Here is a 14137-nt window from a genome sequence, read left to right as displayed (position 1 = left end):
CTTCTTAAAAGAATCCCTCTCTCTCTGGACAAAATGCAGTCCCATTGATGTGTACTTCCAAATGACCCAAGTAAACATAATAGCCTATATTTGTATTTCTTGGTTGACCTCTGTACCTGGAATTCCTCCAGGTTCTGGTGAATTCACCCCTGTCCTTAGAACACCTGGCCATGGTTTTGTGTTTATCCTATAAAAAAAGCAATCCAACATTCTAAGGATTTTTGGGATCTAATGAGGTTTAACAGAGGCATCTAGTAAGTAATATTAGGGAAGACCTGAAACAAGAAGAAGAGATACAAGGGCACTCACCATTCCGTGCAATAGTCTTTATTGTAGTGTGGACTTCAGTTTACATAACTGTAGCATGCGGCAAGGACACCAAACACTGTCAGCACTAGGGAAGACCTGGTTACACGTCTTTTCATTACAATTAAGCTTTTTTGAGACAATCATCCAAAATTACAATGTAAAATGGTCTTCTAGGGGGATAGTACTTTTAAAAAAGTCTTGATCAAGGGCCGTCCTCTTGGAGGGGTGTTCTAAGGTTTCTTGATGAAGATAAGCATTACCTTACAAGGAAGCTTCCTCTAAATGGTGACACCAGAGAGCTACTTGTATATTCTTCTTCCCAGAATTCACAGTGGAACATGAATGGCCTTTAGCTTTCTACATGCCCTTTGGCCCTCTCATCAAGGAGAACCAACACCCCTTTTTTCCGAGGATGGAGGCCTCTCTAAAGATGCCCAAACATTTTAAATGTAATGAAAGTTGAACCAAATTGATCATTAATCGGCCAAAATTTATGAACAAATAATAGTTTTAGCCAACTAGTGACTTTGGTCATTTGGTCATTTTGGAAATTTTTGGAAGATTGTTAGACGAAAGATTCATTTATAAACAATCTTTAGGGAAAGAAAATTCTTTGAAGTTCCCAGGATGTTCTAAGAAAGATCATTCTTCTCCCAAATTTATTGATCATGTATGGGCAGTTTGAACAGCTCAGCCAGGTAACCACGCACTGCAATGCTTATGTGCACCCTCCACACTCCCGAACTCCACCAGTCCGGTAAAGTAGACGATTATACACAATGAATGTGAAGGAAAGTGATTTTCTCACCACATAGCTGCAATCTTCAGGTAACGAAACCCACTTGGCTCCAACACTATGGAGCAATATACTCACAGAGTCGACTTGACTTCAGAATTCTTGTGTTAGATAGATGCAGCATACAAAACGTAACTTGCTCACAGCTGATGTGACTCTCACATTCGGACGCCCAAGAACATCCTCCTCCTTCCTCAAGCGCGATGCGGTATGTCTATGAAAAGGTCTTTTATCAGAGGATTGTTTGGACAACCAGCAGTCTACTTATTTAATGAGCACAGCCACCTCAAAAGTCAATCAGCATCCTCCTCTGTACTGACAAAGGGCAACAACCCTGAAACAGATGTCTACAAATATTCTTTATAGGAGAGTTTCTAGGTTGGCTTTTTGTATGTATGGTCATGTTCTAAAGTAGTGCTTCTCAAACTTTGAGGCGGGCCTCACCAGTGAGGCGCCCCCTAGTTGTTGGTGAGGCCCAGCTGGGGAGCCAGTTTTCACAAAAGTGACTATGATCTGCACAGTCCTTTTTCTGTCTGTTCTGTTCCAGCTTTTAAATGGATTTTCACCACAGATAGTGAGGCCCAGGCATCCTCTTGATCAGTCTGGTGAGGCGCAAGCATTCCCTTGGTCTGTTGGGTAAGGCTCCAGTAGAAAAAGTTTGAGAAGCGCTGATTTAAGTGGTGATATGTATGGTTATATATGTGGTGATATATGGTTATATATGTGGTGTTATATAGTTATAGGTATGGTGATATGTTTGGTGATATATATACGGTGATATTTGTGGTGATATGTATGGTGATGTATGTGGTGATATGTATAGTGATATGCTGATATATGTGGTGATATATATGGTGATATGTATGGTTATATACATGGCTATATGTATGTAATATATGTGGTGATATGTATGGATGAATGATAATATATATGGTGATATGTATGGTGATATGTGTGGTAATATAAGTGGTAATATACAGTGTATGGTGATATGAATGATGATATATATATATATATATATATATATATGGTGATATATGTGGTTATATGTATGGTAATATATGTGGTGATATGTATGATGATATATAAGGTGATATATATATATATATATATATATATATATATATATATATATATAATGATATAAGTGGTGATATGTATGGTGATATAAGTGTATATATGTATGGTAATATTTGTGTTTATGTGTATGGTGATATATGTGGTGATATGTATGGTGATATATATATATATATATATATATATATGTGGTGATATGTATGCTTATGTATGGGGTGATATATGTATTGATATGTACAGTGTACAATGCTATAAGTGTTGATATGTATAGCGAAATAAGTGGTGATATATATGGGGATATGTGTGGTGATATATATGGTGATATGTTTGGTGATATATGTGGAAATATGTATGGTGATATATAAGGTGATATGTATGGTGATATATATGGTTATATGTTTGGTGATATATAATGTGATATATGTGGTTATATGTTTGGTGATATATGTAGTGATATGTATGGTGATATATGTGGTGGTATGTATAGTGAAATATGTGGTGAAATGTGGATATATATGGTGATATGTATGGTGATATATATGGTGATATTTATGGTGATATGTTTAGTGATATATAAGGTGATATATGTGGTTATATGAATACTGCGTTTTTTTATTTAGCCTAGGGGCACTAGTATCAGCCATAGGTGTGAGGTGCAGCACTCTTTTTCTTCCTTGAGCCGCATTTTGCTTCTCTCTTTTCTCCATGTTTTGCACTCCTCCTGGTGAGACCCACATGACCGCAATTAGCAGGAGACACCTGAGTGCACATGGTTTTAATCCCTCCTGTTTTTTCCCATTCTGTCTGCAGCAGCTATGGTGAGTGCAATACCTCATCCAGACTTGTGCTGTTTGTGGGCGACCTTCTCCGCCGGGTTCTGGTGTGGTGTTTTTGGGTCTGGTCCTGTGGCATGGGGGTCGCAGGGCCGTCCCATGGCCCCCGTTCTCTGGCTGTGCGTGCCTGCGGGGTTGGTGGCCACTGACTGGCACGGTGGACTTAGTGTAGGGACCCATGTGTATCAGATACCGGCACGAGGTACATGGGGCAGTATGGCTTGATCAATTCATACACAAAATTCTGATGTGTTTTTTATTTAGCCTAGGGGCACTAGTATCAGCCATAGGTGTGAGGTGCAGCACTCTTTTTCTTCCTTGAGCCGCGTTATATGAATACTGATACATGTGGTGTTATGAATGGTGATATGTGGTGATATGTATGGTGAGATATGTGGTTTTATGTATGGTGATATATGTGATATATGTGGTGTAATATATGGTGATGTATGTGGTGATATGTATGGTGATATATGTAGTGATATGTATAGTAATATATAATGTGATATGTGGTGATATATATGTGGATATATGTGGTGATATGGATGGCGATATATGTGGTGATATTTATGGTGATATATGTAGTGATATGTATGGTGATATATAATGTGATATGTGGTGATATATATGTTGATTATATGTGGTGATATGGATGGTAATATATGTGGTAATATTGATGGTGAAATGTATGGTGATATATGTGGCGACATAAGTGGTGATATGTATGGTGATATATATGGTTATGTACGTGGTGATATAAGTGGTGATATATATGGTGATATATATAGTGATATATATGGTGATATATGTGGTGATATTTATGGTGATATATGTGGTGATATGTATGGTGATTTGTATGGTGTGATATGTGGGTATATCTATAGTGATATATGTGGTGATATATGTGGAGATATATGTGGTGATATATGTGGTGGTATATATATGGTGATATATGTGGTGATATGTGGTTATATATGTGGTGATATATATGGTGATATACGTGGGGATATATGTGGAGATATATGTGGTGATATGTATGGTGATATATGTGGTGGTATATATATGGTGATATATGTGGTGATGTGTAAGGTGATATATGTGGTGATATGTATGTGATATATATGGTGATATATGTGGGGATATGTGGTTATATATGTGGGGATATGTATGGTGATATATAGTGATATGAATGGTGATAAATGTGGTGATATGTATGGTCATATATAAGGTGATATGTATGGTGATATATGTGGTGATATATGGAAATATATACTGGGTGATATGAATGGTCATATATGTGGTTATATATGTGGTGATATAAGTCAGTGCTTCTTAAACTGTAAGGCGGGCCTCACCAGTGAGGCGCCCCCTAGTTGTTGGTGGGGCCCAGCTGGGGAGCCAGTTTTCACAAAAGTGACTATGATCTGTACAGTCCTTTTGCTGTTTGCAAAAATCTCCATTTTAGCAACATTATTAACTTATTTTGTACTTGTTTTATCAGTATAGAGAGCTTGGGAGATGATTGAAAGGTAGCCCTGGCATTATTTCCAGCTTTTAAATGGACTTTCACCACAGATAGTGAGGCCCAGGCATAAACCTAGTCAGTGTGGAGATGCGCAAGCATTGCCTTGGTCTGTTGGGTGAGGCTCCAGTAGAAAAGGTTTGAGAAGCGCTGATTTAAGTGGTGATTTGTATGGTGATATATAAAGTGATATGTATAATGATATAAGTGGTGATATGTATGGTAATTTAAGTGTATATATGTATGGTGATATATGTGTTTATATGTATGGTGATATATGCTGTGATATTTGGTGATATGTATGTTTATATATGTGGTGATATGTATAGTGATATATGTAGTGATATATATGCTGATATATGTGGTGATATATATGGTGATATATGTTGTGATATGTATGGTGATAAATGTTGTGATATGTATGGTGATATATGCTGTGATATGTATGGTCATATATGTGGTGATATGTATGGTGATATATATGGTGATATGTATAGTGATATATATGGTGATATTTATGGTGATATATATGGTGACATGTATAGTGATATATAAGGTGATATATGTGGTGATATGTATACTGATACATGTGGTGTTATGAATGGTGATATATGTGGTGATGTATAAGGTGATAGGTATGGTGATATATGTGGTGATATGTATGGTGATTTGTATGGTGATATATGTGGTGATATCTATGGTGATACATGTGGGGATATATGTGGTGATATATGTGGTGGTATATAAATGGTGATATATGTGGTGATATGTATGGTGATATATGTGGGGATATATGTGGAGATATATGTGGTGATATGTATGGTGATATATGTGGTGATATCTATGGTGATACATGTGGGGATATATGTGGTGATATATGTGGTGGTATATAAATGGTGATATATGTGGTGATATGTATGGTGATATATGTGGGGATATATGTGGAGATATATGTGGTGATATGTATGGTGATATATGTGGAGATATATGTGGTGATATGTATGGTGATATATGTAGTGATATATGTGGTGATATGTAAGGTGATATATGTGGTGATATGTATGTGATATATATGGTGATATGTGGTTATATATGTGGGGATATGTATGGTGATATATATTGATATGCATGGTGATATATGTTGTGATATGTATGGTCATATATAAGGTGATATATGTGGTGATATATGGAAATATATATGTGGTGATATGAATGGTGATATATGTGGTGATATAAATTAGTGCTTCTCAAACTGTGAGGCGGGCCTCCCCAGTGAGGCGCCCCCTAGTTGTTGGTGGGGCCCAGCTGGGGAGCCAGTTTTCACGAAAGTGACTATGATCTGCACAGTCCTTTTTCTGTTTGGAAAAAAAAATCTCCATTTTAGCAACATTTTTAACTTATTTTGCACTTGCTTTATTAGTATAGAGAGCTTTGGAGATGAGTGAAAGATAGCCCTAGCATTATTGTGGTGTGGTGATATGTATGGTGATATATGTGGTGTTATATAGTTATATGTATGGTGATATGTTTGGTGATATATATGGTGATATTTGTGGTGATATGTATGGTCATATATGCGGTGATATTTGGTGATATCAGGGCTGCTAGGGAGAAGCAGTGTGTGTATTATGCCATAGAGAAGAGTTATTCAACCCTTTTCAACTTGAGGCAAATAAAAAAAAGTAATTCAGTCACTCACAGGTGACGTCTTCTTTGTTCTGAGGCATCACTTTCCTTTTCCTCTCTATCCGGCCCAGACCACCATGATGATTTCTTGCAGCCACAATTCATCTCTTTTGAACCTGCCAGACAAACATCTCAGGCTCCGCACTTTTAAAAAATTTCCACTTTTTAGGTGTCATGTGCAGTAAAGTCAGTAGGTATGTGGGTTTTCCCCTGTATGTAGGATCCCCTGCTGTGCCCCCATATAGTAATAATGTCCCTGTGCAGGATGCCCCCCCTCCCCCAATAGGCAGTGTCTGCAGTGTACCTAATCCCCTGTAGGTAGTCTCCACAGCATGTAGCAGGTAGAGATCCCGGCCAATAGTAAGCCCACCAGTATGTAGTATTCCCTCTGTAGGTAATCCCCCGTTAGTTATCCCCCACCCCCTTAGGAATTTAGCCATACCTCCTGTAAGTAATCTCCCTGATAGTTAAACATCCCCCCTATATAAAGTAACCCCCAATGTAAGAGACATCCCAGTTTAGGTAGTTAGTTAGCCCCCCAGAAATTACCCTGGTAATTACGTAAGCATCCCCTTGTTTTTTAGAAGTAGCCCTCCCTATGTAGGCACCCCCCCCCTTACCCCCTCTCATGCAGCCATCTCCTCTGTTATATAGATCCCCCCATGCAGCCATCTCCCCTGTTATATAGATCCCCCCATGCAGCCATCTCCCCTGTTATATAGATCCCCCCCATGCAGCCATCTCCCCTGTTATATAGATCCCCCCCATGCAGCCATCTCCCCTGTTATATAGATCCCCCCATGCAGCCATCTCCCCTGTTATATAGATCCCCCCATGCAGCCATCTCCCCTGTTATATAAATCCCCCCATGCAGCCATCTCCCCTGTTATATAGATCCCCCCCTCCCCTATGCAGCCATCTCCCCTGTTATATAGATCCCCCCCATGCAGCCATCTCCCCTGTTATATAGATCCCCCCTCCCCTATGCAGCCATCTCCCCTGTTATATAGATCCCCCCCATGCAGCCATCTACCCTGTTATATAGATCCCCCCATGCAGCCGTCTCCCCTGTTATATAGATCCCCCCTATGCAGCCATCTCTCCTGTTAGATTCCCCCCTCCCCATTTAGCCCCCCCCCTGTTAGAACCCCCCTATGTAGCCATCTCCCCTGTCAGATCCCCCCCCTTTATAAAGCCATCTCCCCTGTCAGATCCCCCCCCTATGTAGCCATCTCCCCTGTCAGATCCCCCCCTATGTAGCCATCTCCCCTGTCAGATCCCCCCCTATGTAGCCATCTCCCCTGTCAGATCCCCCCCTATGTAGCCATCTCCCCTGTCAGATCCCCCCCCCTATGTAGCCATCTCCCCTGTCAGATCCCCCCCCTATATAGCCATCTCCCCTGTCAGACCCCCCCCATGTAGCCATCTCCCCTGTCAGATCCCCCCCCTATGTAGCCATCTCCCATCAGATCCCCCCCCCCTATGTAGCCATCTCCCCTGCCAGATCCCCCCCTTATGTAGCCATCTCCCCTGTCAGATCCCCCTTATGTAGCCATCTCCCCTGTCAGATCCCCCCCCTATGTAGCCATCTCCGCTGTCAGATCCCCCCCCTATGTAGCCATCTCCCCTGTCAGATCCCCCCCCCCTATGTAGCCATCTCCGCTGTCAGATCCCCCCCCTATGTAGCCATCTCCCCTGTCAGATGTCCCCTCCCCCCTATGTAGCCATCTCCCCTGTCAGATGTCCCCCCCTATGTAGCCATCTCCGCTGTCAGATTCACCCCCCTATGTAGCCATCTCCCCTGTCAGATGCCCCCCCCCTATGTAGCCATCTCCCCTGTCAGATCCCCCCCCCTATGTAGGCATCTCCCTCCAGACACAGTAGTCTGGGAAGGTGATGGGGCAGGCGGGCGGCTGGGAGGGACACCAGCGCCCCCTAGCTGTCGGCGCCCCGTGCGGTCACCCGGCCCGTCCGCCTCTAGAAACGGCCCTGGATATACACTACCGTTCAAAAGTTTGGGGTCACCCAAACAATTTTGTATTTTCCATAAAAAGTCACACTTATTCCCCACCATATGTTGTGAAATTAATAGAAAATAGAGTCAAGACATTGACAAGGTTAGAAATAATGATTTGTATTTGAAATAACATTGTTCTTACATCACACTTTGCTTTCGTCACAGAATCCTCCTTTTGCAGCAATTCCAGCATTGCACACCTTTGGCATTCTAGCTGTTAATCTGTTGAGGTAAGCTGGAGAAATTGCACCCCACACTTCTAGAAGCAGCTCCCACAAGTTGGATTGGTTGGATGGGCACTTCTGGCGTACCATACGGTCAAGCTGCTCCCACAACAGCTCAATGGGGTTCAGATCTGGTGACTGCGCTGGCCACTCCATTACCTATGATAGAATACCAGCTGCTGCTTCTGCTGTAAATAGTTCTTGCACAATTTGGAGGTGTGTTTAGGGTCATTGTCCTGTTGTAGGATGAAATTGGCTCCAATCAAGCGCTGTCCACTGGGTATGGCATGGCGGTGCAGAGTGATAGCCTTCCTTATTCAGAATCTCTTTTACCCTGTACAAATCTCCCACCTTATCTTGAGCAAATACAGGGAGTGTGAACAGTCCTTGAAGGGTAATAGGATTGCGGCAAACAGCGTCTGAATCACGGTAACCCCGCAATTGCATGTATACATGTGAGAAAGATACATGGATGCTAACCAGCAAAGGCTCTGGGGAGCGTGCCGCTCTTGTGACTTTACTGCATAATAGATCATTTCCCTGTCTTGGACTGGACTGTTATTTCTGCTGTTGGTACAGCATTGCACCAAAGGGTGCGTACGACGTTATAGCAGATGGTGTACGTTATTGACCACTGTAAATAAATTTCACTTGATTGATGCAAAGGCATAAGTTTTCATTTTCCACTATCTTTTATATATGATATACATGAAAACAAACAGACTGACCACATAATTTATAATTGTACAAATCTCCCACCTTACCAGCACCAAAGCAACCCCAGACCATCACATGACCTCCACCATGCTTAACAGATGGCGTCAGGCATTCTTCCAGCATCTTTTCATTTGTTCTGCGTCTCACAAACGTTCTTCTTTGTGATCCAAACACCTCAAACTTGGATTCATCCGTCCACAACACTTTTTTCCAGTCTTCCTCTGTCCAATGTCTGTGTTCTTTTGCCCATCTTAATCTTTTTCTTTTATTGGCCAGTCTCAGGTATGGCTTTTTCTTTGCCACTCTGCCCTGAAGCCCAAAATCCCGCAGCCGCCTCTTTACTGTAGATGTTGACACTGGTGTTTTGCAGGTACTATGCGGGTACTATGGTTATATATGGGCTGATATGTATGCTTATATATGGGGTGATATATGTATTGATATGTATAGTGTACAGTGCTATAAGTAGTGATATGTATGGTGATATAGGTGGTGATATATATGGTGATATATATGGTGATATATGAGGAAATATGTATGGTGATACATAAGGTGATATATGGAAATATATACGTGGTGATATAAATGGTGATATATGTGGTTATATACGTGGTGATATAAATGGTGATATATGTAGTTATATATGTGGTGATATAATCTAAAGGCCCTATTACACAAAACGGTTAACCGTATTTCTTTGGTTATCATCCACTACAGCCCATAATCGTTTTTTTGTAATCTATGGCAACAATAAGCTGACATGCAACGTCTTTCAACATGCTGATAGCCAAAAACAACTATAGCAACGATCTGCGAGCTGGGAACGAGGAGCAAGCAAGCTCTGACCTGACAGGTGGGAGCTCGCTTGCTCCCAGAGATCGCCCCCTGTAATAGGGGGCTTTAAGCTTCTTAAAAGAGCCAAATATTGACTTGAAGGGAAGCCATCTTCAAAATGGGACACTAGAGAACTACTTTGTAAATCCTGATTTTTAGTAGGGATGGTAACAGACAGTAGAGGGCCCCTGTGCAAAAACAGTATACTAGTCGCCAATAGCTCTACAAAGAACTCAACCTCTCTTAGAAATCCACTATTAAGTTTCCTCATAATTCTTTAGCTCAGGCCGTTACATGAAATATAATTGACAGTCGGAATCTGTAGAGAGATGACAGGGGCCCCCCTTATGTTCTGCCATCTGTCATCTGTACAGGTCACAGACATAAGTCAGACGGTATCTTTTAAAGCCATGTCACTGTAGTAATAATATATTACTATCCTACTTTGCATAGGGCATGGTATGCCCTTCATTGTTTGCTGAATCTGCATCATTCTGGACCTCCTGATTCATTTCTACCAGTTAAGTAATCAGAATCCTAATGGACAAACATTAACTTTTTTATCAGCTAGAAGAAAGAGACCCGATACTACTAATGCCTATTCTACGATAAGCGTGAAGGGTCTTGACCCGTACCATCTGCACCTATTCACAGAAGAATATGTTCAGGTTATTCAAGCAAGGCCTGTGTAAATATTAAATGTGATTAAGCCGACTTAATAGAGTGAGCGATCAGTGTTAGGTTTCCTATGCTCTCTGGGATATGCATTTTTATTAGTAAGGAATGGGATATCAGAAGTCTCCTTTGTTGGGCCAAGGCTATCCCACTCCAATGCTATAATTCTAACAATAATATTATTTATTAACATATTCCAAACTTTGTTTGTGCTTTCTATGCAGTGAGGGCATTTTACGGTCATCTCAAATTTTTGAAGAAGGTGGAAGTGGATACTAAGGGGGACCTGGAAATATTGAAAAGTGGGGCGAGTAAGTATATATGTTTTTTGTGTTGCCTCAGCAGTATATTAGACTGAAAAAATTATAACGCCACCCCTTTAAAGTGGATCTGTCATCTGCAATTCACATTCCAAACTGCTGACACTGTTAGCTGTAACGTAAAGGAGACACATGGTACCTTTCATATGTCTGTCTGTGCTTCCAGAACATAGATTCCCCCCCCCCTCCCCTCTGGTGGAAAAGAGGGATCCACAAAATCCAAAAGTGCTGAACCGCTGTTCTAACATTTCCTTGTACCCCCTCCTATCCCTATCCCTGCTTGATTAACATTCAGATGGAAACCAAGCCCTGCTTCCAAATCAGAGCGTGCTTTCAGCTGACTATGAAGGATGGAAGGGGGAGGAAGGAGGTGTTACAGCGTTGAGCAATTCAGGGTCTTATTAAGCCTCTTTGACCTTTTGCCCAGAGAATAAAAGTGTTTATCTATGTTATGGAAGCACAGACAAATATATAAAAGGTACCATGTTTCTTCTAGACCTAACAGCATCAACATTTAAAAAAAATTAATTGAATCTGACAGATTCTCTTTAAGTCTTATCATCCAGGCCGGTAATTTCCACAGACTGCATGCAGCACAAGAGAAGTCCCTCTCAATAATAAAAGGATGTAATTTGGCTAGCCATGTACTTAAGATAAGGGCCGTCAAAATAGTCAATTTTTAGAAATATAGCCATTATTTAAAAATTAAGTGTGAAAAAAAAAAACAATGTTTGGCCTGATCAGCCAGTTTAGTCTGGCACTTCTTGCCACAATCCCTTATCACGTTGGTCATATTTTGGCCAATCAAAGTCCTATTGGTAGCTATCCTAAGAGGGATCAGAGTTAAAGGGTAATTTAACCTGCTGATATGTCCCTATTGCACAGGAGTGCAGTGCAGATAGTTGTGCGCTCCATGGTCCAGTGAAACCGTTAGGAGCACTGGGGCACCTGTTAGGAGCACTGCCATAGCACCAATCTGGCCGCCCCTAGCCAGCCCACTCCATTCATTATCCTTATAAAGGGACTGGCCAACTGGGAGGCGGATCAGTGCTATGGGAGCCGGAAGTGCTCCTAATTAGAGATGATCAAACAGCGGAAAATCTTAGGTTCTACAGAACCCGAACCTTGTCGAACCTTCCGCATTTGATTCCCGATGCCTTCCCGGTCCGTGGGAAAGGAGGAGACAGCCCGGGTACCGCCCGGAATTCCGGGATACAGCCTATTACCAAGGTTCGAGTTCTATAGAACCTAAGATTTTCCACTGTTCGATCATCTCTACTCCTAATGGTGCCCCAGTACTCCTAACGGTCTCACCAGAACAGCGCTGATGCCACTGGCCACTGGAACATGGAGAAGAGTGGCCTTCCATCTGATATAGTTATAAGTCTCAAGTCATTTGTACTTATACTTTTTTAGCCAAATGCTTTAACACTATGGTGGAAAACTAAGTGCAATATTGTCCTGTTATGTGGAACATGTCAGAGTCTAGACCAGAGATGGGGAACCAGCTGTGGCACAACTATAATTCCCTTCATGTTTAGGGAGCCAAACCTCTGGCTGTCGAGAAATGATGAAAATTATAGTTTTTCAACACCTGGAGGGCCAGAGGTTCCCCACACCTGGTCTAGTCCCATCGTAAAGAGCTATTGGTGGGCATTACCTTTCGAAAGTCACTTGAAAAGGTACATTAATGGAATATGATGGTTTCTAGTACATTTAGTGCACAGTGGTCAAACTCGTGGCCCTCCAGCTGTTTCAGAACAACAATTCCCATCATGCACAGGGAGCCAACGTTCTGGCTGTCTAGGAATAATGGGAATTGCAGCTGGAGGGCCACCCCTGATCTAGTGTTATTCCCGCCGCCTCTTTTCAGCTGGTCACCTGCTCCGACTAGATGACTGGAAGATCTGGGGCTGATAATGTGTTAAATAGTTCTGTAGACTTCTTTCAGTTCACTTTCTGTTCAGTCTTCTGCATTATTAATTAACATTAGTGAAAGGAATGAGGGAACTATCATCTGTCTATTCCCTCTCTTCCACTGTACAAACACTGGAGAAGATATTCTAATGTACTGTTTTTCTTCTGCATAAATCATTTACCATCTTTCTGATGCATGAATTTAAATGTATGCTGATGTGCCGAACATCTCTGACAGTTTGAGGATAAAAGTTTTTTTTTTTTTTTCTTATGTGATGATGAACAAAAATCATCTTTAAATGATTTAAGCCGTATCTGTCTTCTTTGTATCACAGAGAGGATTAAACATCAAATGTTTTGCTTAATCCATGGAAGTTTTGGGCTCCGTGGACTGAAGATTTTGATATTTGCTGGTTTGCTACCTAGAGAAGTAAACTTTATAGTATATTTTAAATATATATGTAAAATCAGGCTAACCAAATTGTTACCCACTATTAGAGGGTATACGGGTGCTTTACTATATGGTGGGGCTACGAGATCTCACATCTCCGAACTTGTACCCAACAATATGGATACATTGCTGTACATGCATGGCTGATCTATGAATATCCTGCATATTTTATACTTCTATACATCATTTACTTCTTTTGGTTTAAGAAACAGAAAATGGATGACCATCAGCTCCAAGTTTTAATATTCGAAGCTGTCAGATGCATATTTTACCACAGGCAGTAAAATATCTGGAAATTATATAAACTTCAGCGGTATAAAAATAGGCATTCTAAGGTATTCTGTATGCACTGCTATGGTTTAGGCTGCTTATAGTTATAAGAAAGCAATATCTAAAGGTGGATTCTACTAACAGGTCACACTGTCTTTACTAAAGTTATTAAAAATTACATGTACCCATGTATATATGGAATAGTTTTTGGGTACATGAATGACAACCATTGTTGTGTATGGGGGCCATAATGCAGCAGACTGAAACTTTGCCTCAGCTGGAAAGGAAGGAAATGCTACCTATTTAATCTTAGGCCGCATCCACATGCCCTTGAATCACAGAAGCTACAGTACAAACCTTAAAGCTTTGGCCCGGAATTAGGAACTCCCGGCATCATGTATCTTTATGGGGCTGGGAGCTCCGAACCTGTTCTAATCTTTCTGCCACCCAATTGGCAGATTCCCAGAGATGCCAACCAGTTCTGTGCTT

The sequence above is a fragment of the Dendropsophus ebraccatus genome, chromosome 2 (assembly GCF_027789765.1).
Source record: "Dendropsophus ebraccatus isolate aDenEbr1 chromosome 2, aDenEbr1.pat, whole genome shotgun sequence".
NCBI lineage: Eukaryota > Metazoa > Chordata > Amphibia > Anura > Hylidae > Dendropsophus > Dendropsophus ebraccatus.
The sequence above is the reverse complement of the archived record's forward strand: the minus strand, read 5'-3'. Positions refer to the sequence as shown.